Source organism: Argentina anserina, chromosome 4 (genome assembly GCF_933775445.1).
Source record: "Argentina anserina chromosome 4, drPotAnse1.1, whole genome shotgun sequence".
In the NCBI taxonomy this organism is placed as follows: Eukaryota; Viridiplantae; Streptophyta; class Magnoliopsida; order Rosales; family Rosaceae; genus Argentina; species Argentina anserina.
The window spans coordinates 13,117,875-13,142,353 of NC_065875.1; the positions used below are offsets into that span (position 1 = coordinate 13,117,875).

At 38.3% G+C, this 24,479-nt stretch overlaps 1 long non-coding RNA gene and 1 pseudogene across 1 annotated transcript; both read right to left on the bottom strand.

The window, feature by feature from the left end:
* The window catches only part of LOC126792213 (F-box protein FBW2-like), a 75,026-nt pseudogene that overhangs the window by 46,215 nt on the left and 4,332 nt on the right, over positions 1–24,479 (bottom strand).
* On the bottom strand, positions 4,537–6,453 carry LOC126792641 (uncharacterized). The gene is made up of 3 exons (XR_007671935.1): positions 6,216–6,453; positions 5,788–6,103; positions 4,537–5,200 (listed from the first exon to the last, which is right to left on the bottom strand). It is a non-coding gene; the product is annotated as an uncharacterized LOC126792641 (long non-coding RNA).

Consider the following 24,479-nt stretch of genomic DNA (forward strand, 5'->3'; position numbering starts at 1 on the left):
TAACAACTTTCTAGTTGATAACAAAGTCTAAATCCATGTTTAAATAGTCTAATCAATGAAGAACATACAATCGGCACTATTCACAGATCCTAGAAATTGAAATTCTTAATTCGAGTACTTACACTTCGATTTGGCTCGATTCCTTTTGTGGGAATGTTGCTGGGACTGAGACAAGCAAAACTCCTTAAGATTCTTGAGCTACGGCGGCCGGAGGAGGCGGTGCAGAAACAATAGTATCTTCCAGCGGTTGCTGCGCGTGTGTGGTTGTCGCCGACGTGCAAGGCGTAGCTCAAAAGATGGACATCATCGAGTCTGTTAGTTTGATAGGTGGCACTACGCTATTGATAGCCAAATTTCCACGTTTCTTTGCGCTTGTAAATAAATGGAGCTTCGAGTAATACATTGGGCTTTATTTGGCCCAAGATGGCCCAAAAGGAGACTCAGCTGATTCATAACTGTAATTTGTCGCGGCAACCACGCTTTTTACATGCAATCCACATGCGATTTACGTAGGCTCAAGCTACGTTTGAGGCTTACACGAGGGTCGTGGTATGAAAGGTAACAGAGCTTGTGAGGCCCATCATCGAAATAGAGCACGTAAACAAATTTTGGGCTTGGGAACCAAAATTCATGCATTACGTGGCTTTAAATTCGATATTAGGCTAGTAGAGAAAAGGATCTTCAACCCAATAAAGTCAATGCCCATTTCTGGCTCAAAACCCATCATATAACCCATGGCCTAAATCCATCCCAGTTGTTTCTTCCTCAAACAGAAGGCACATTCTCTCCTTTTGCTGCTGAGACTGGTGCTCAGCCATTTTTGGCAACACCAGAAAACCAGGGAGCGCAAATCCTCTAGATATTTCTTCGATTTTCCGCCCTTACCATTTCTTAGAGCGTGATTTAGGGGATTTGGGAAACCATGCCTAAGTAGCACCAACCTATTCATCTATCAGCACCGTCCTATACACTGAAGAATCTCTCCGGCAAGATGAAGAGGAGTTCCAAGAACCAGCAGTCTTTGGGTTTCCATTTCACTTCCCAGCTCCACTATAAAGAGGGTGATAGTTATTGTTGCATCTCATCTCATCTCAACCCAGAAAAACCTAGTAGCTTCAAGCAAGAGAGCAGGCATTATCTCTCATACCCAAATTATCACTCACATTGCCTTAATCCTCACCCAAATCATGCAATCCCATCTCTATAGAACTCACAAGCACCCAACTCAATTACCACGCCTCTTGTAAGTTTCATCATTGTGAGTTCTATTTGTTGCTATTACAGTCAAACTTGTCACGGCGGGGTCAATTTGCTACTGTTATATGATATGAGCACTTTGTGCGACGTTCTTAACATGTTTTTACCTCTAGTTGTATTTCGCTTAGCTCTTATTGTTGTAATATTGAGTCATTTAGTTTAGTTAGAAGTTTATAGTGGCGTTGGTTGCATTTTGGTGCTAAAACAGGTTGAAAACACAGAAATTGTCGAGTCTTATTTTGAGTAGGATTCCTTGTGTAACTAGGAAACCTAGTTAAATTAGGAGTCTTCATTAATCGGTATTTCTATAACATTTGTGATAAGTTGAGAATCCTATTTTCATTAGGAGTCCTTTTTGGACTAGGAAACGTACTATTTAGAAAAGTCATACTTGAACTGAAACTCTTATTTCGTAACTTTCATAATCGTACTTTCCTGCTCCGTAACTTACTTGTCTTTATTATTGTCTTTTATTATTTTCAGATTTTAAAGATGAGATTGTGTAGCTAGAATGAAGAAAAAAATAGAGGAAAATTCAAAACAAAAGAGGCAAATAAAGAAAGAAGGAAACACCTAAAAAGGAGAAAAAGAATGAATTGATCAAAAGAGATAAAGAAAAAAGGAAGAGATAAATGAGGGATTAAGTAAATAAAAATAGATAATGTAAGAGAGAAAGAATGAGACACCTAAAAATGATAAAAAAGAAGAGATTTATCAAAAGAGATTGCACTCACCAATGACAAAAATAAGTGAAAGAACAAGAGAGAAAGAAAAAGAAAAAGAGATAAATGAGGGATTAAGTAAATAAAAAGAGATAATGGAAGAGAGAAAGAAGGTGACACTTAAAAAGGAGAAAAAGAAGGAATTTATCAAAAGAGATTGCACCCACCAATGTCAAAAATAAGTAAACGAAATTGAGAAGAAAAAGTCTAATCTATAATATTCAAAGAGCCAAAACTCTTCTATAAATAGCACATCATTCAAAAAGAAAAATAATCACTTCTCCTTACCATTCAAGAGTTGAAACTCTACCAAAACACCGACATAAACATTACTCACAAATTAGCCAAGCCGTCCACCCCAAAACCATTATCATCTCCACCGAGTTTCACATATTGCAGCCGTACCTCTAAGGTTCCTACAACGTGTGATTCTCACAACTCATCTCCATGACTTCATTTATTTACGTTAATCTACAATTCTTTGTCTATGAAGATTATAGTTTGTTGTTTATGTGGAAGTATTGGTTTTGTATTTGTTTCAAAAATTTTAGATTGCATTTGATATGTTTTTTAGACTATGCTGAATCTATGTTCTTCTAATTATTGAAGTTTATAGTTCTATTGTTGTGTTATACTCTTCTTTTACTTGCTCTTAGATAATTTTCAGATATGTGCATACGAATTTAGGGCTTGAATGCAGTCCCTAAGATTGTATTTGAGTGCTATCTTCATCATCCATATTGACACAAGTAAAGTGGGAAATTCTAGAAATCTACATGTACCCCATGGTGAGTGACGCCACCGTGAAGCATGTCTCCAACAAATATTTGGTGTTTGAATGTAATCTTATTTGATTTCTACCCTAAGTGTTGTTAAATTTGATTGCATGCAATTTAGGTGAGACCCTAAGTCAACCTAAACGTCAATATAAATCTTGCATGATTAGATGTTCCCCTAAGGCTCTAATTGTATTAGTGTCTAAAAGTATGTAATAAGATGAATTAGAATGCATGATAGAACCAAACTTATAATTATGTGGTGCATTGGTGAATTTGGTTTAGTTTGGTAAAGAGAAGTCGATCATGTAAATAGTAATTTAGATTTTTTTTGTAGTTAATAATCAATCTCAAACCCCCCATTATTTGTTAACACTAAAAGTTTAGTTACATTCAATTCCCCAGACTGAACGATCCCTGCTTATTCTATACTAACGGTGAAATTTTACATGGTTAATTATAGACGTCTTAGAACACTCTATCATTATAGTTAAGTTATCATGACAATGTCAATCTTGAATCGTTCCTCAATTGGCTTTGGGCCTAGTCGCACCAAATTCAAAACACTCATTTACAGACGCAAGGCAATGTCGGATTGTGGAGAAATTGGCTGGAGATGATTTTTTAGTCGAGGGAACAGTACCCGATCTCGGGTGAATAGTAAATGATCTAGTTTTGAAAAAAAAAACGGATTTTCTTAATTTCTAAAATTGAAAACCAAACTTCCGTTGTTAACAACTTCCACAAATGACATAAGATTAAAGCGTGTTGCGCGCGTCTACGAATTCGATTAACGAACTCTACGACTTTCGTGAATAAAGTTTTCTGAAAAGAGTGACGAATTAAATGTCAACTCATGGGTCAAATAAACTTAATTGAATAACACACATTTGGCTATTGAAACTAATTCTACTTCAAACAACGGCAAAATAAAGGCGTAAAAATGTAAATTTAATCATATTACTATTTTCTTAACTTCTTAGAAATTAAAAGAAATGGTATTGAAAATTCGGGTTATTACATTCTACCCCCATTAAAGGCATTTCGTCCCGAAATTCATGCACCCTACTCCACAAACTACTGAGGGTACCCAACCCTCAACATGGTGACTCCACTACTTCTTCATCAACTCTACTTCATTCCTTCGAAAACTCAGTGATATGAGCACTTTGTGCGACGTTCTTAATATTAGTAGGTACATTCTCATCGACAATAGTAGCTAGATTCATAATCGACAGTAGGTACATTCCCAGCCAACAGTAGCATATTTCCAGTCGACAGTAGCAACTAGTTTCATACTCAATAGTAGCCGATTGCTTAATTAGATAGTAGTTGTTAGTTTCATAATCAATAGTAGTAGATGTCACATTCCGGAATGAAACATGAACAATATATTGAGATAAAATTTGAGATTAGCAAGGGAACAGAGTGATTAGGTTATGTTCTATCACTCATTAATATGAACAAGTGAATAAAAATTTTCGACAAGTCAAATACGTTTACAAAATAAAAGGATAACTATTTACTGTTCCACGAAAATAGATGAATTTGTTCAACAAGAATGCGGAAGGTGGCGTTAATGCCACCAGCTCAAATTAAACAAGTAGACAACCCAATTTTTAGAAACTAAAGGTGGCTACAACTCAAATTATAACCTCGTGGAAACTTTACTCGAAAACATTGGTAATAAACCTGAAAATGAGATGTATAAAGGTGAACATGAAATGCTAACTCTCAAATAAGGCTCTTAGCTCCAGAAATAATAATTAAACATGCAAATGAACTAAAGTAGGGTGAGCGTCGTCCTCACTTGCCCAGTAAGGGCCAGCCCGTCCATGAGGGTTGAAAAAGCAAGTAGGGATATAAAACATATTTTTATAAAACATTGAGGGTAAGTTTCTGGCCAGAGAAAATCACATTTAAATAAATTATGCAAGTATGAGAAATATCATGATAAAATAGTTTGTGGAGCTCCAAAGGTAGGATAGGGCAAATTCAACTTCGACCAATCCTAGCGGCTAAATAGTCGAGGTCAACTACACCTCTGTCATAATAACAGAGTAACGAGAGTGTCAATTTAAATGGAATGCCCTCAATAGTATATAAAATAATTGATCCAATAATAAATAAGGCATTACCCCTCTGGAGGTTCACGGTCATCAACATCATAGGATTACCTAAAATACTAGTGTCATGTCACTCTCAGGTCAACACACGCAAAGATTCACTACTTACCCTATCTCGAAATCGTGCCTATTCTCGGGTTTTCACAACATTATTACATCAATAAATCAACAACCGGGAACTATGCAATTTATAATTGGCCAAATACAACATATGAGAGTTAACTCCTCTACCTAGATGACGTGCAGAATCTCAGCCATTATCCAACTCATAAAAGTAATTGTTGATGCTCCTCCTTTGCTCGATCTCGTAGCATTAACTCTGAATTTATGAATCATATAAAGAGTTTCATTTGACTCTCTGTTGACCAAGTCTTTCCTGATTTAACTAAAAAAAGACCATGTTGACCAATTCTTGAAAAATCCGAAAATAATCCAACTTCAATAGTCGATCGATACTAAGCATATATTATGAATATTAAAGTTACTCAAAATTATATTGACGACTTATTTATTATACCGACACATTTCTAAGTTAAATAGTTCTCAATTCTCGAACCGGGCGAGAATCGGAACTAACATTTGTTGTAACTAAAAGTTACGTTCATGTGTCACCTTTTTAATTAAAATTGAGTTTTTTCACTAAATTAGTGGAGGTAAAAGTCTAACCATAACTTTTGTCTAAGGACAATTTAGTAATTTCACACTGGTAAAACAGAAATGACCACAGTGAAAAGGGTAAAAACAGGGGAATTCACCCCATTGACTCTCCGATCGGATTCTAACACCTAAAACTTGTCTCTGATCAACCAATTCATCAACGACAACAAGTAAATCATCCACAAACTTCTCAACAACACTACAATCCCAAATTCATAAACACAGAACAAAAGGATTGATGTTTGCTACCTTGATTGATTTCCAGAAACACAATAGTAGTCCCCGAAGGCTTCTCCTCACCGTATTCCAGGTTGCTGCATTTTCCTATGCTATGCTGCTTCCCAAAACTCATCCTTGCCCCTTTTCTAGCCCATCTCGACATATAGAAGTGAAGGGAATAATCGCCGGAGATGTTTGCAGCATAGGTTCATCGTTTGCAAAACAAAGACAAAAGAAGATTCGGTTTAAGATAAAGGTCCAAAACTAAAGAGGGAAGGAGAGAGTACCAATGGAGGAGTTTCTGGGTTGTAGACGTTCTCCATCTCGTTGAGATAGAAAAGATCAACTGCGGTGGCAGAGTAGAAGTGAAGACCAAATGAGGAGAAATGGATTTAGGCTCTGATTGATGAGATTGAACAAGGAACCAAATGGGTATGAGAGAAAAAAATTAAGCTTACCAAGAGAGAGTCAGACCAGCTCACCGGAGCTTGCAGCTTCGCTGGAAATCTATGGAGACGGCTGGCCTACTCCGATTTCGATCTCACCAAAATCATGGGTGAATGGAAGATTTAGAGACATGGTTTGGAAGAGAATGAGGAGATGAAAATGATGGTGGAATTGCATGCCCCAGTCTCGCCGGAACAACAATGGTCAATTAAGGAGAAGGATTGGTGGTGGTTCGGTGGAAGACAAGAGAACAAAGAGAGAGAGAATGTCGCAGAGAAGAAAAAGAATTGAGGGGCAAAAGAGAGAAAAGGAAGGTAAAAGAAAAACGACTTGGGCCCGGGTCTTGGGCTCGGGTCTTGGGTTAAGTATAAAGGTTAGGATGGTTCCTTAAGCCCTAAAAACAAATACCCAATTGAAAACTATTTTTTTATGAAAACATTTTAAAGCAACGTCAAACTTCAAAAATTCGTAAAAACAAAACTGAGCGTCAGGAAAATATTATGGGAACACTTTCGAGCTCGTGGCAACGTGTAGTTTAATAACGACGTTAAACTACGTTTTCGACACTTAACATAAATATTGATTAATTGGTTTTAAGGTGTCGGTAAACGAGATTAGAAATCTCAGGTCTTACAACATGTAGCTTCTTAGTTGACAGTAATAGGTAGCTTCTTAGTCAATAGTAGCAGACACACATGTAGATGTGATATGTGGTAGTGAGAATGGATTTTGAATTCTTTTAAATGTGATGGGCTAAGAGGGGCAAAAAGGTAAAACAATATCTTATGACATGTGGCAGTTTACCATTATGTGGTCCTTATTTATAATTTTTTTCCTAATTGGTTCTATCAAATTAGGATGAGTTTTTTGTAAACTAAAATGTTGTTTGATACTTATTAGTAGTTTGTTAAAAAAACAACCCACAAAAAGCCATAGCTAGCTATATAGCTAATAGGAAAAATCAAACCAAACCGTGAATATTTGAATACCTCATTGTTCTAATTATTCTCTTATATATCTTGAACATTTGAATAGAGACTATGTCCTTTCGAGTCTGCTCAAGCTTTCATCTAACTCAGTTTTTTTAGTTTGGGAAAGCTCGATCTGAAGCTCTGTCAACAATTTTTCGCAATAACGTACTTGTTCTTATCATGTATGCTAAATGGGCTACACAACTTAGTTGCGTGCGAACTAATATTTCAATTTTTGATTTTGGTTATTAATATTATTATTATTTAAAATAAAAATATGTCATATTTTGATGATGTAGGTAGATAAACATGAATATAGAACACCAAGGACTTTAATAAAATACAACCATGCTAAACTAATTAAGCCTCTAGCAATATATATTTAATTATGCTGACACACCATAGTGTGACACTATCATAAACCAAGTGACATGTTGAATAACTTATCAAAGAACCGGAACCACCCGAGTTCAAATGAAAATAAACTAACATAGGGGTGGGCATAAACCAAATTAAACAAGCAAAACCGACCGAATTGAACCGAAAATATGGTTCGGATAATCGAACCGAATAGATGTAGTTTAAAAATGAAGAAAATCGAACCGAAACCGGTTTAAACGGTTTGAAAATGGTTTACGTGATCAAATTAACCGATTTAAAACCGAACCGACCGAATTTAATTTAATGATTTAAAAAATAATAAATAATGGGTATTAGTACAAAAAAATAACAAAACATAACATAGAAGGTTGTCTAGTGCAGTTGGTAGAGCACATTGTTGTTATATTATAGGTCAGGAGTTTGAATCTCAACATTGACATTTTGATGTTTTATTGAAAATCTATCAAAATGAGAAAAATATAATCTTTACATAGTTATTAATGAGACGTGCGTGTGATGTATAGATTTGTGACATCATTTTTGAGTAGGAATTTGAGTCTCACCTCTTGAAAATTTTTAAAAAAATTACGTATGAGGTGTAAACCGAAACCGAACCGAATTTCGGTTTAGATTAATTTAATTCAGTGAATGGTTTGAATTTCTAGAAAACTAATTAAAGTGGTTCGGTTTCGGTTTAGACTAAAAACCGAACCGAACTGATATATGCCCAGCCCTAAACTAACCTATTAGAGAGAGAGTCAGAAAGACCCATGAACATATCACATCCACCTAGCCCAAGAATAAGCCAAAATCAAAAATTGACTTTAGTAACCAGGCCCATTGAACACACACCAAAACATTAAAGATACTCAAAATAATTTGGGAACCGATATCCTTGATCGCACCGATGCCATCCAGTACAACATCGACCCTGATCCTGACAAAGATACCAAACCAGATTCAAAAACCTTCTCTGCACCCAACAAATTGTCGAGCTCATGCAAAGGCATTCCATGCACAACCTATGGGCGGCTCGTTGCTCTATGGGCCAAAGCCCGACCTGGCCCTTTGCAAAGCCCATTCAAACTCATCCTTATGGGCATAAGACACAGTATGGTCAAAGGATAAAACCGGCCCATTTTTGTCGAGGAATATGCATACTTGTATATCTTCTCTTTTTATTGCACTGTTTACTTATGAATGATATATCTCTACAGAAGTAGGGTTAACAATCTAAAGTTCAGCAAGTTCTCGCTTAAAAAGTTAAAATTAAGCCTGTAAATTAAGCCCAAAGCCGATGGGACTTAGCCTAAAAAAATTGAGTTGCGGGCCGGCTCGGCCCAAGCTAATGGGCAGGCTTATTGGCCCGTTTGGAAATAGGTAGGGTATGAGCAACACTTTTTAAGCCCTGCACCGACCCAAGGCCCTGCCCATATAGTATATCATAGGGCCGGCCCGTAACATGACCCAGTCTTAATGTCAAATGTTATTATTAATTTTATAAGTGATTGATATAACCAGTAAATTAAGTTTGTTCAATTGACAAATGTGTTTTTCTTATAAGAAGGGGTTCATGAGTTTAACTCATATCTCAATCAAATTTTTCAAATGAAAGTTACAATATTTTATTATCTAAAAATCACTGGCCAAATGTAGGCCGGGCCTTTTTAGCCCAAACTTTATCCGCCCAAAGGGCGGGCTCGGGCTTCACATATTTTAATAGGGCCGGCCTTACCTTGGTCATTTTACACCTATGACTGAAAAAGGCCTGGGCCGTATAGTATATGGGTCTTCATATCTAAGGGCCGGGCCGAAAATGCCCATTTTATAGGTCTAGTTAAAATTAAATTCACATTTTCAAAGCAAAAGGTGCACCCAATTAAAATTCATTGAACTGTTTAACGAGGAACGAAATGAGAATAATAATAACGTGATGGAACCAACATAACTGTTAATTGATTGATAATGAGGCATATATATTGGCATTACATAACCATAATCTCATAGATTTCAGAGACCTAATCTATTACAGAGATGTGAATCTATCTAACAAGAAATCTAATAAGGCTAAGACACACACAAGGGTAGAATATTAATTCTCCCGTAACACTCCCCCTTGTGTCGCATGCTAGGTCGCATGGTGCACATATCGTTGCCTCGGTAAAAACTTTGTCAAGCAAAATAAAAACCTCTTGGGTAAAAATAAAAGCTTGATCGAAGGGAAAAAGAGCACAACGCACCGTCTACATTTGATAGCATCATGTGAGGTAGACTCCCCCTGAAGTCTACGAAATAACTCCCTCTGATTAGTGCCATAATCATGGAGTACAAAGAACAACGTATACAATGTTCATTACATGCGTCTCAAAACGAGTATTGGGCTAATGATTAATCATTAATCTAGCCACACATCCTTAGATCATACATGCTATACATAGCCAAACTTAGATCTTAGGAAACCAGATTGCATAACAACTCAAAACAAGAGTTTGCAATGAAAATCAGATTCTCAGGTAGAATGACCTTCACTCACTTAAACGGCCATAACATCTTCGTCACAATAGGTATATGCGAACTGTAAAATGTCCCCGGTAACGGCGCCATTTGATCGGCTCGATTACTCGAGATCAATATTAACCTTGTAAGCATCTTTAGTAGTATAAATCAAGAGGGTATCGTTCACAAACCGGTGATCCAACCAGGGTAAAGAATCACAAACACTTAACAACGAATTCATAAGAGTTTGAGGATTTTGGGATATATTTCGGATCAAACATAAAATAAACCTAAACTAATATATACATGTGATCAACCAACCAACACATAAGCAATTACCAAATAAATAACATAAGAACAAAGGTAACGAAATCTAATCTCATTTAAGTTCATGCCGTAAGGTTCATTATACATCCTAAAATCGGTTATGTAGTTAAGTTCTCCCAAGGTTCCTAACTCAATGACATTTTAACACATTCGAACTCAGCCACAGCCACATTCAAAATCTAACATATCAATTCATCATGCAATTACGTATCACATAAAGAAATTAACATATTCCAAGGCATAAGTCTAACCGAACCTAGGCAATAATCGGTGAAGGTGACAAAGAACAAACAATTAATCAACTCCCAAGTATCAAAATCGTTTATAACTTTGGATTATTACACATGCAATGTCAACTTCCGGGTATCAATCACACACATAAGTAAGAACACACCGAAAATCATTTAAATAAATAAACAGAAACTTATGGCATAAAACCTAAAATCATTGAATAAAAATTGAAATCCTTAATTCATCATGTCATTCAAAAATTACAAATATCTCATAGACAAAAATAAAAATAACTTTAACAAAACCTAAACATAAATCTTCCAAGAACAAGAACATAAAAACCCGAAAAGTAAACATGAAGATCATAGAGTTACACTTTATAATTCTCCTCCCAAGATTCCTTACAAAGGTAGCACGAAATCTTCAAGAGTATGGTATCCTAGGCTTCCAAGCTTTGGACAGAAAATATGGTGGTAAATTCAGATTCTATGGTTCTTGGTGAATGAAAGTGTTTGTGCAAAGCTTTGGCTATAATTGTGTGCAATGTTGATAATCATTTTATGTGGACATGAGGTGCTATATATAGAGGAAGAAACCCAAGGGAGGCTGGCCACAAAGTCCACAAAGTTGAAACCAAATTGGTTGAGATTTCCTAGATTTTCTCAATTCGGCAGATCTGACCTTTGTGTCTTGTTGTGGCCATAACTTTATCTAGCAAATAGATATTGAGATGATTCCAACTGGCATTTTCAACTAGACTTCCATAGCTTTCCATCCATATATCAGGAATGTTCTGAATCATTGTGAGCTGTCCAATGGAGCCCGTCAAAGTTGGATAATCTGCACTGCCTGAATTCTGATTTCTATAAGGATTGGAAATTGATTGCATATCTTCTTCCTCCTTTAATGTTGATTTCTTTTGCACAAATTTCTTCCTTTGAATTAGGGAGGCATCAAGAGTCCATGTTTGATTTTCTTACCTCTTCTCATTAATTTGCTGCATGCCTTCTTTGACTTTCTTACCTATTCTCATTAATTTGCTGCATGTCTTCTTTGACATTCTTTGGTGCAGGGATTTATGGAGATTCTGATACATATTTGTGCTCTATATGTAGGAGAAACAAGGTCCTAAGTTTCCCTCATAGCCCTAGAATAAAAAACAAATCAATGGCTGAGATAATTCCGCCGAGTTCACTGGACCTCCGAGTATTGATTCGGTCATATCTCCCTGTAGGAATAAGATATTGATTTGATTCTAAATCCTACAGAAACTAGACTCACACAGCTTTTTATCCATATATTGTACGACTTCTAATTCGATAGGAGCTATCCAGGGGACCCCGTCGAAATTGGACTACGAATCTTAACAACATTTTGATTCTTGCATGGATTGGGCTTTTAAGTGCTTGTGGAACTAGGATTGTTTTCCTTCTCCAACATGGATTTGTATTTCCTAATAAGAATAAGTACGTTCGAAACAAAGAAATAGGAAATGATGAATCATACTCGAACAACGAATCATATTGTAGAACGATAATCTGAAAACAAACAAGAGAATGCAGACACGTGTACAAATAAAAGTAATTTATTGAATATCAAGCGCGGGGTTACAATCTTTGGTGAACTCCTCTGATTCTATCTCCGTATGTGATTTGGCTCAAGGGTGACATGCACTTGATCTTGAGGATTTGAGTTTGATTTGGACTTGATTTGGTGAAGAACGAGCGATTTGACCGCTTGATGATTCTTCGTGGACTTAAGTTTGGATTGGATTTGGATTTGATGAAGAACGAGCGATTCGGCCGCTTGATGATTCTTCGTGGACTTGAGGTTGGATTTGGATTTGATGATCTTCGTGGACTTGAGAGACTTCGGGATTTGTCGAGAGTGATTCTTGCTCAAGTGATTTCTCTCCTTCTTCTCCAAGTCTAAAAAATCCTCCCATTCTCTTCATGTTGAGGGGCTATTTATAGTGTCAAAGTTTCTATTTTGTATAATATTTTAATGACACTAAAATAATAAATTCTTTAATTGTATAATTAAATCAATATGTATTTTCCGATTAATTTAAAATTAGTTATTCTCATAACTAAATTAAACAGAAAATAATTGATTTAATTATGACCGTTAAAGAATTTATTAATTTAATCAAATGTCCGATTACCATTTCGAATCGTCAATGACATTCAATTTTCTGATGCAATTCGGAATCACGTAGTTTCGATTACGATCATCCGTTTATGTGCTGACACGAGTTTTATTCGGATCCGCACCAACTTTGTTGACTTTTGGGCCACGTGTGTAATTTTGTCGGGTCCTTGGTCGATTTAATTATTTAATAAAGATGATTTATTTCATTAAATTTCATGTGTCTACAAATGCCCCCACTTCAAGTCATGCTGCAGGCATGTCGTCATCACATGCTGAAAGCGCAACTTGAAGTATGCATTTTAATTTGGAGAATTTGTGGAGCTAGTTTCCGAGGCTCTGCAGATTTTGTGGTAATCTTTCCATCATATATTTTAGTCAGATGAATTTAATTTTGGAAATCTTTCCATCCACTGCCGAAAGCATCAAACCATTTTTTTTCTTCTCTTTATCTCTTTCCCATCAATCTTTCCCACCACCACGCATCACCATTTTTTTTTTCATTTGTTTGAGCATCATCTTCCTCGCTTTTAGCAAATATTTCGACAAAGTAATCGATCCTCACTAGCAAGTTGATTATTGATATCAAAAAACAAATCATTTGTTTGCAATCCACCTAAGGAGATGATGATGCCCATTGTCTAAGTAGAATAAGTTGCTTTTGAAGTGTGGGAACAATCCACCTAACAATCACACATGCGAGCCCTTTTTGTAAAAAAAGAAAGCTTTGTAAGGCAAAAATGTGATGACAATTGTTTAATTAGAATTGGTTCTTTTTGTGTCGGAAGTGTTGGAAAGAGCTAGAGATTCCACACCCACCTACAAACACACGCCGACAGCCATAGTGGGAATAAAAATTGTATCAGTAACTCAACTTGTTTGTGGGATCGAACCTTTGTGGGATCGAACCGAAAGCAAATGACAACGCATCTGGAGGCAGAGAAAATAGATGGGGAATCTCCCATGCTGTAGTCCTTTGATTTTGTTATAAATTAGTGATGAGTTTGTCTAAGGACGGACATAAACCCTCCTCGAGACTTGCGCCTTTCTTCTCCATCACCACCAATCTGACGCATAATCTCATAAGCTTTACTCATTGCTCGAACCACTTGGTTTCAGATCAAATCCTTCGCCACTCTAAAAAATATTTGGAGGATAACAAATATCAACATCATCTGCCTTCAGCTTCACTTTGTTTCTTGCAGGTTCCAGTATGGTCTTTTCTGTTTCATCCATCAATGACGAATGATAATTTGTCCTCATCGATGACTTTTTCAAGCTTAGGTACCACAAAACACCTCATCACCGACGAAGTCTGCAGCTTTCTTCTCATCACCGATGAAGCGGAAGACTTCAAGTACCTAAGATCATCAAAACACCCTAGAGACTGCCACGTGTCCACTGTAGATGTACTTCCGGTGGGTCTCGGCATCCAAGCTCTTTCTGTCCTTGGAGAATCCGGCGAACCCCTTCTCACTGTGAAGCACGTCGATCCCTTCGTCGAGAGCTCCCTTGAGAGAGCCGAAGACGCGGTTTCCGGTGGTGGTGCGGACAAAACGTCGTCGTTTGCAATGGTGACAGATCCGAGAAGCCTACCGAGCTCCTCGTCGTTCCTGACTTCTTTCTTTTTTATGTAGTTGCTGGTGGCTAAGATGCATTGGTTGATCTCCGAGGCGGTAGCGGGAGCTGGCGGCGTTGTGGGAGATGAACGCGGTGCCGTCGCCGAGAGTGAAGGAGGAGGAGGGTGGTGAAGCTGCTTGGGGGGAGGTGTATTTTGTGTTTTAGAAGGTATGAATGCCTTACCAAACTCACCTTCATAGTATTCATCCATCATTGCTCTAGCAGAGATACTGTGACAAACATCATCAAAATCATGAGTTGCATCCTTCCCCGTGGACTACAACAAGACCTCTCCACCGCCAGGACGGTCCTCCAATAATTTTGTCACATCATACACCTTGCCATTGATGACGAGCCAGCAGTCCTTGCGGTCACTGTAGTCCTTCTTCTCGGTGCCCGTAGTAACAGAAGATAGCAGCTTCAACTTGTAAATTTCAATAGCTGAAAAAGAAATGACAAGGGAGAGAGACAAGGGGGACCGGGTTATCCCTTTTTTTTCTTCTTTACAAGCACCAATTACGGAAGCAAAGCAAACATGCTATCATGATGATGTCTTTCAATCGGCTCAGCTCAAAAGCTGCCTTTCTATTGGCTCGGCTCAAAACATGGCTCGGAAACGGCTCGGCTAGAAAGATGGCTCGGCTCCGTTTTTTATTTTTATTTTTTTGGACTGATTTTGACTCTCTTTTTTTTGTACTGACTTTGGACTTTTTTTTTACTTTCCTTTTTCTTCTTTTCATTGTTTGACTCTCTTTTTTTGACTTTTTTTTTTAATTTTTTGACTCTTTTTTTAAACCTTTTTTATAATCATGGTCTGATTTTTTTTGTAGGATTTTGACAACAATTTGAGAGTCGCGGTCAATCCAGCCATTCGACTTCTTTCGAAACACATTGAAATTTTTTTTGGCGGATTTGAAGAACGTAAATAACCTAATCGCTTAACTGCTCTCAATTCATAGACTTGACGGCAGTCAGCAAAAGCGGATTAGGCTTTACGCATCACATTTACCATGGTGGCTTTCAAGAGTTTGAAGAACGTAAACGACCTAATCGCTTGACTGCTCTAAATTTATAGACTTAACAGCAGTCAATAAAAGCGTGTTAGGCTTTACGCATCACATTCACCATGCGGCTTTCAAGAGTTTTCTTCACGATACAAGACTTGTTGATCTAGAACAGAAGATTTGTAGAACGTCGGAGCAGCTTCAAGTCAAAGAAGAAGTGTCAAATCCGAGAAATTCCATAACTGACTGCGATAGAGATTGAAGAGGCAAAGAAGTCACAAGCTGATTTTGAAGAGGCAAAGAAGTCACGAGCCGATTTTGAAGAACGTCGGAGCAGCTTCAAGTCAAATAAGAAATCCCAAATCTGAGAGATTACAGAACAGACTGCAACAAAGATTGAATAGCGTCGGAGCAGCTTCAAGGGTTTGACCTGGGTGTGACAACTGACTTGAATGATCAGGATTTGCTTATCTCTTTTTTTTTTCAATCAAACCCTTTTTTTTTTATGTGACTGAACTTAAGATTGTTTTTCTCAAGATGCCTATGTATCCTTCTAAAGAAGGAATCAAGTCAACACGTAGTTCAAAGGTTTTTTTTTGGTGCCTTGTGCAGTTTAAGCTCATGCAGGCGTGGAGCGTACTTTTTTTTTTTGGTGTCTTGTGCAGTTTAGGCTCGTGCGGACTTGGAGCATACTTTGTTTTTTTATGTGTTTTATGCAGTTTAGTCTCGTGCAGACTTGGAGCGTACTTTTTTTTTCTTTTTTTTTTGTGTCATACGCAGTTTATGCTCGTGCGGACTTGGAGCATTTTTTTTTGTTGTTTTTTTTGTGTTATGCAGTTTAGGCTCGTGCAGACTTGGAGCATTCTTTGACGTTTTCAAGCATGGTACTTCTTCAAGAACTTGTCGTTGATGGAACTGATCCTCAGACCGTATTCCGCCACAATTTTGTAAGCTCCATTGGTGTATACTTCTTTGACGACATAAGGACCATCCCACTTTGACTTGAATTTGGAGCCAGACTTGTGCGTCATAATGATATGTCTTCGAACAACAAGAACTAAATCATCAACTTGAAATGACCACGGTCGAACACCTTTGTTGAAGGCGTGTGACATCCGAGCTTGGTAGCATTCCAGGTGTTGTTGTACATCAAGCCTCTTCTCGTCCAAAGCTTCTAACTCTTGAAGGCGCAACTTGACATTTTCCTCATTTGTGAGACGTTCTTGCAAAACGATTCTCAACGACGAAATTTCTTTCTCTAATGGTAACACGGCTTCGACACTATAGACAAGAGAATAAGGTGTAGCATTTGTGGCTTGCCCCCCGTCTTCAAGTTCTGGAGGAGCTTCGTCTACTTCAATTTCAACATCTTCACGATCGTCTTCCTCTACGGCATATGCTTCTGCCACCGTGATATGATAAGAGGTTTGGATAATGTTATCCTCATCGCCATTACCGAGGTTGGTATCTCCTTTTTGGCCAGTGAATATGATGGTATGTCGCTTCACTTTGAGTTGATATGTGGAATTCACTTCCAACACACACTGCCTCCTCATGCGCGACGGGATAAGATTTCGGATTTCTTTGCTCTTCACTTGACTACAAGTCATTTTCTTCTTGCTTATTTGTTGTTCCTTATGTTCGCGCACCTCTTTTGTGAAATAGGACGATGCTTTTATTGGGTGAAAATAGAGTGGAACTGGCTCGAACGACCCGAATGTTACGGTAGTGCAACTGACTTCAGCAACGTCGTCAACATCCAACTCAATCCTCCCTTGCTTGGCGAGATTCATGATCAAATCCTTGAGAACAAAGCATTTCTCTATAGGATGACTAACGAGGCGATGATATTTGCAATACTTCGGATCCTTCACTCGATGCATTTCTTCTGGACGCTTGCACTCCGGAAGATCTATTATCTTGTTTTCGAGCAGATCCTCTAACATGCTTGCCACATCAGAGTCTGGGAACGGGTACGTCTTTCGCTCCATCTCTTTCAACGTGCGTTTACTCCTATCATAGGTTTGAGGAGGTTCCACCTTATTGAACTCCTTACCCGCGTAGAGATCTTAAATGGTGCAGTATTGACGACCATTGATTCTTTGGAAGGATTCTTCACAACCTCGTCAAATCTGCTTCCGAAAACTTTATATGTTCGTTGGTCAACCAGGGACTCATTCTTTCCTTTATGACTTGCCAAGCTTAGCTCCATGTCGTGGGCTCGAGTAGCCAACTCTTCGAAAGAACGAGGTTTGATTCCTTGCAAGATGTATAGCAAATCAAAGTGCATGCCTTAGATGCACATTTCAACGGCTGACACCTCTGACAATCGGTCCTTGCAATCAAGGCTAAGTGAGCGCCATCTATTGATGTAGTTGATCGCGGGTTCATCCTTCCGTTGCTTCGTGTTAGTTAGCTCCATCATGCTCACTGTCCGCCTTGTACTATAGAATCGATTAAGGAACTCGCGCTCCATTTGGTCCCAACTGTCAACATACTCCGGCTCTAAGTCTGTATACCACTCGAAGGCATTTCCCTTCAACGAGCGAACAAACTGCTTGACAAGGTAATCGCCTTCTGTCCCGGCGTTACTGCAAGTCTCCACGAAGTGGGCAACTTGTTGCTTTGGGTTTCCCTTACCTTCAAATTGTTGGAAATTTGGTGGCTGATACCCCAGCGGCATCCTGAAGCTGTCGATCCTCTTCGTGTAAGGTTTGGAGTAAGTGATGGAGTCACGAGAAGGACCTCCATATTGAGCCCGAATTGAGTTGGTGATGATGTCTTGCAATTGCTGGAGTGATAAGGAACCAAGCGAGTCGCCATCGTTCTTAGACGTTTCTCCCTTTTCATTTACTTTCCTCCTGCCAGGCGACCCTTTGGTGGAGTTCTCATCATTTTGATCTTCCAACTTGCTATAGAGCTCAGCGATTTGCGCATCCTTTTCTTCAACCGTTCGGGTGAGCTTTTCAATCATCTCAAACAGATTGGAGAGTTGCTCCTCGACTGTGGATGCCCCTGTCACCAAGACCTGCGCATTGTCAGAAGAGGATTCACGTGTCATAGAATGAAAATTATCGCCATCTTCTTTGGGACTTCCATGGTATGATGCCGTGCTTGATTCGTCATCAGAGAAAACGTCTTCTAGGATAGGGCCATCTTCTTTGGGACTTCCATGGTATGATGCCGTGCTTGATTTTTCATCAAAGAAAACGTCTTCTAGGATAGGGCCATCTTCTTTGGGACTTCCATGGTATGATGCCGTGCTTGATTTGTCATCAAAGAAAACGTCTTCTAGGATAGGGCCATCACCATGAACGTGTAGAAGAGATTGCTCACTTGGCTCCTTCTCCTTTGACACTTTCTTCTTCCCACTTTGAAAGGCATGCTCTATTGCTCCCAAGCTCTCCAAGGTGATGACTGGTTGACGAGGCTTACTAGCAAGTGCCATGAACGTCGTGGGTTGAGCTCTAGCCACGCTCCGGGTGACAAGGGCAATCGGTTCACTCTTTGATTTGGAGGATGTTTGCTTGGACTTCTTGATCAGCTCGGCCTCTCTGCTTAACCTCGCGGTTGTGGACTTGGATTTCTTCATTGGAACGACTTGGTTGTTCTTGGAAGCCATCGCACAAACGGATTTGATTTCTTTGGAGAAGGAGATGAGAGGCCAAAAATGTCCAACTGGGCGTGCCAATTTGTAGAACGATAATCTGAAAACAAACAAGAGAATGCAGACACGTGTACAAATAAAAGTAATTTATTGACTATCAAGCGCGGGGTTACAATCTTTGGTGAACTCCTCTGATTCTATCTCCATATGTGATTTGGCTCAAGGGTGACATGCACTTGATCTTGAGGATTTGAGTTTGATTTGGACTTGATTTGGTGAAGAACGAGCGATTTGGCCGCTTGATGATTCTTCGTGGACTTGAGTTTGGATTAGATTTGAATTTGATGAAGAACGAGGGATTCGGCCGCTTGATGATTCTTCGTGGACTTGAGTTTGGATTAGATTTGGATTTGATGAAGAACGAGCGATTTGGCCGCTTGATGATTCTTCGTGGACTTGATGAAGAACGAGCGATTTGGTGGCTTGACGATTCTTCGTGGATTTGATGATCTTCGTGGACTTGAGAGACTTCGGGATTTGTCGAGAGTGATTCTTGCTCAAGTGATTTCTCTCATTCTTCTCCAAGTCTAAAAAATCCTCCCCTTCTCTTCATGTTGAAGGGCTATTTATAGTGTCAAAGTTTATATTTTGTATAATATTTTAATGACACTAAAATAATAAATTCTTTAATTGTATAATTAAATCAATATGTATTTTCCGATTAATTTAAAATTAGTTATTCTCATAACTAAATTAAACAGAAAATAATTGATTTAATTATAACCATTAAGAAATTTATTAATTTAATCAAATGTCCGATTACCATTTCGAATCGTCAATGACATTGAATTTTCTGATGCAATTCGGAATCACGTAGTTTCGATTACGATCATCCGTTTATGTGCTGACACGAGTTTTATTCGGATCCGCACCAACTTTGTTGACTTTTGGGCCACGTGTGCAATTTTGTCGGGTCCTTGGTCGATTTAATTATTTAATGAAGATGATTTATTTCATTAAATTTCATGTGTCTACACATATCTCAACAAAGATTCTTAACACTTAGCACGATTTCATCATCAATTCACTCATAATTGATATAAGCTCTACCTAGATACATATTCATAAAAAAAAAACTAAAACATACTAAATATGAGGTAATAAAGAGTAAGAATATGGCATAAACACATTAAGAACGTCACACTTTGTGCTCCTATCAGCTTTCCAATGACATAAATTTCACAACCTAATTCGATCGGACAAGTTCACAGTGCTGTGTCGAAGTTGACTGACTTGCAAATTTCCAGACAGAACTGTCCTACTTTGCTTAAACAGCCATAACTCACTCAATATGATAGCTATGAACAAATGGTTAGTGTACCTAGAAAGTAGACACATAGACCTTTCCAATGGTACCAATTCCACTATATTTCATTGAATGAGCTGTCTTGTAGGTCTCGTTGAAGTTGACTTTCAAATTTGATAGATTTTGATTTGTCACAATCAATGCGTCTTTCACAAAGAAATGGGGGAGTGGACCAATGAATGACTGATTTTGGTCCGAGACGGAACCTTACGCAACCTCTACGCTACCAGTGTCGACTGCTACACCAAGGCATACGTTGATGTTGCTGGAGCTGCTGGTGGCGTTGGTGTGGATAGGATTTGTGTTGGTTCACTAAGTGTAGAACTAAACCCATGTCAAAGGAGCAATGCAAGTCCAACGACGATGTATAGGCGCATAATTAATCACATCATAATGAAAGCAATAGTGTCCCAACAACACTAACATGTATGAATCCATAGCTCATTGAATCTCTTCATCATCTTTACTTAGATGGAATAGAGAGTCCAAATTGGCTTTCATATGAACACGTATGGGCGTAAGGTCTTGCAACCGATTGTACTACGTTCTCTCAAACGTCGCAATCTGATTACATAAACTTTCCGTGGTATAGAGGCATTTAAACAAGCAATTAAGGTCCCTCGGGCACTTTCATATATGTATCAAGATCCCTTTATAGATATGCTATGACCACTATCATATGCTGCAAATCAGTTTTCATGGACATTACTACTGATCAAGTAAGGGAAAGCAATTATGTCCATAACGAGAGAATATGACTCATTGCATGACTTCATATTTCTCATTACACTTACGAACAACGACCAACATAACAAGTCTAGTTCACCCTGTATTGATTCTTTCCACTTCGGTCAAGTTGCTCGTTGTTGATATTTTAGAACGGAATAAGAGCATAAGCGAATACATCATCAATCATGGGAGATCAATCCATTAACACATGCGCGCGCTTGTACGATAAATTTGAGAGATTTATATTCTTCTCTAAAATCAACAATAGGAGTCTGTAGCGTCCCACATAAACTTAGTTGATACACATGTTAAGAGAATATCTCTTGATGATGGGAGAAATACTTGTGCCTACGCACCTCGCTTTTTTCTGGTTTCGGTTCTAGAGAATAATGGTCTCCCCCTCATCTAGGCAGGAGCCAAGACCGAAGCTAGTCAATCTTTGCATTTGATGTCCTTATTTTGTGGTACAATACCACGGGCGCCAACAACACCACAACGTTTAATGGTGTCATCGCCGACTTCATTCCCACTATCAGGGATGGTGCCAACGGTGCTAGGACCAAGTCATATGAAATGCTCCCATATACTGAGAGTTCCAACCTTACCGGCACATCACAGCATTTATGTGCGACCTCATCACTTTCGCAGTATCAGTAAAGTCATTGAGCATCGAATCTTTGACTTTCTGGAGGTTGATAATACATTGCACATTTGCTCACTTTGAGTAGTGCGGGATCTTAATGAGACATAGTGCCACACCCGTCAATTCCTAGCGTTAAAATCGGAATGGAAGCATTCCATATCTCCCCCTAACAACGGGAAGTATGTCTCATCAAAGTGACCGTCTGCGGACATCGCAGAATAGAGATCCACGGTTGTAGATTGGAATAACGGAAAAGTGTTGGTGATTCATAAATCATAACCAACTAAAATACTTAATCCTTTTATGTAGACCCATTGAGTTTACTATAAGAGAGACACATCAACAACTTAACCAAATAGGCGTTAGTGAAAAGAACGTTGGGATCGTATCCAGTGACCATCTGGTATGCACTAAACGGTTGGTGAGTTGTGGGTCTGAAACAAATAAGTGTCGTTGCATGCAACATCATTACATATCCCCATGCAAAAATCGGCAAGTTGGTACCCATAACCAAGTCTGAGCTCTGCCAGATCGTGCAGTGAATGAACATGAGTAATAATATGTTCAACGACGATCCCAGTAGACATGCAAAACGAAATCATCAAAGCCGTGGAGGTGAACTCTCGAACAATATCCAATCGAATAGATTTGAGAGGATGGGAAGGGTGGTGAGCTCTCATTATGATGATCATAGCTTAACACTTTAGCAAATGCAGCGTTCAATGTGTAAAGCAAAGTGACATGTGACTAAGGCATCGATGCTCTTAACCTATACCATAAAATACCGACAAATGTCCGCATTCGGTTGGATATGGTCCACTAATGTCACCTCAAATACTTTGTAAGAATGGAATATTCTCGGTTATAGCCTTAGGAAATAAGGACTTCCTTAAAATCTATTTAAGAGAACAAGCTTTGTAAAATAAGCAATGGGCATCGGAGATTGCGACTGAGGCATTAGAAAACACGGGAGACGTCACAAGCTCCTGTGAAGGAGGGGATGCCGCCACCGACGGCCTAAATGCCATGAAGCCACTGAGACTACCAATATTTAATACAACACAACCAAGTTTCCAATTCCAATAGATGACTTAAACTAAAGTCGAGGAAGAAACATGGCAATGCTAACGTCATACTTGAAAAATAGTAAGCAGAAAATATTGTCAAAATAGATTGACTAATCAAAAGTCCGTAGCAGCAAAATCTTTCATATCCGATCGGGCGGAACCTTAGCCTGAGGCTCAAAAATTTGCTTACTTGAGAATGGAAGAATGTTACGTTTCCATCTCCAAAATTCCCTCAAGAAATAGATACAGGTGCCAAAAATGGCATATGTTTCTTGGATGTGAAACATGCATTAAGGTCAACTCAGGTAATACAACATCATAGACGATTATTGAATCACGTTAAGTGTGTGTGTCCCATGGAATTTTTTTATTTTTGGGATCTTTTATCAGCAAATAGTGCTGCTTCAGAGTAATGGATTTCAACTCAAATAAATGAGTATGCAGACTATGAGATTATCGTTTATAGACATGAGTTTAAGAAAACTCAAACATTCAAATAACAGTCGCGATGATGACGCATCCATAAGAAACGAGGGTTGTATAGGTTTCGAGTCAAAACTATTCAAGTATGTCACCAGAATTAGAAAGGTTGTGATGTATATGGTCACAAAATAATCGATGCATATCGGCGATTCTCATGATCGCACCCAAAACAGCGGTGCACTCAAGCGACCACACGAAATCCATTTCTACCCTTTAAATAATAATGTGACTCCCCCAGGATAGTCACACGAAAAACCTCGACCAAGAAGGGAATCATATTCCTTTTTGGTCTCATCGGCGTTATAAGAAAGGCCGGAAAAGAGACATAAAGAAGACTAATAACGCCCGATAATTTATATATATATATATATATATATATATATATTCAGAAACAACAACTTTAAGAAAAAAACATACTTGTTGGTCTGCCAAATAGACCACATATAATTAAATTACTCTGCAAATCGATTCATCCAAGAAGCTCTTGATGAATCCCTTTTCGATCGTCATATTGATGACATAGAAATCTCTTGAGGATATGCTCGAAATGATGTGCCAATTGCATAATTAACGTCCATCTTTGTCGTATATGTCATCACCATAGTACGAGAAGTGACTATTTTTCCTATAAGAGTGTAACGACCCCAAAATTTCGAGTATAAAAACTCAAAATTTCAAAGTCGTTAAACACCAAACAATCTCGATGAAATCGAAATCATTTAAAATGCCACAGCGGATCATCTCTGAGTTCAAAATACAACTCAGTCAAACCGATTATTACAACCCAAATTATAATTCAACATTATAACAAATGGAAATGTATAATCCTCAGAACAACCTCACAAGATAGTCACACAAAATCCTCACACAAGCTGGAGATAAATAACTTCAAGTCCTCTAAGCGGTCCGTCAATTCCCGCTAATCCACACCTGCGGAGTTATCCACTACACCATCGAATTGGTGCACCGGGATTGTAAACACAAACCCGGTAAGCTTTACAGCTCGTATGAGTAAAATGAAAATATAACTCGCTTGTTAATATATATATACAAAAATCCACAAATCAACAAATATAAATGCACTAATGAGTCAATAGACGACCCATCTGGTTGTCCTAAAGAAATATGAAAAGAAACGCTCATGAGAAATGAAGTAACCCTTCTGGTTACCCAAATGCATTTATAATACGGGTACCAAAAAC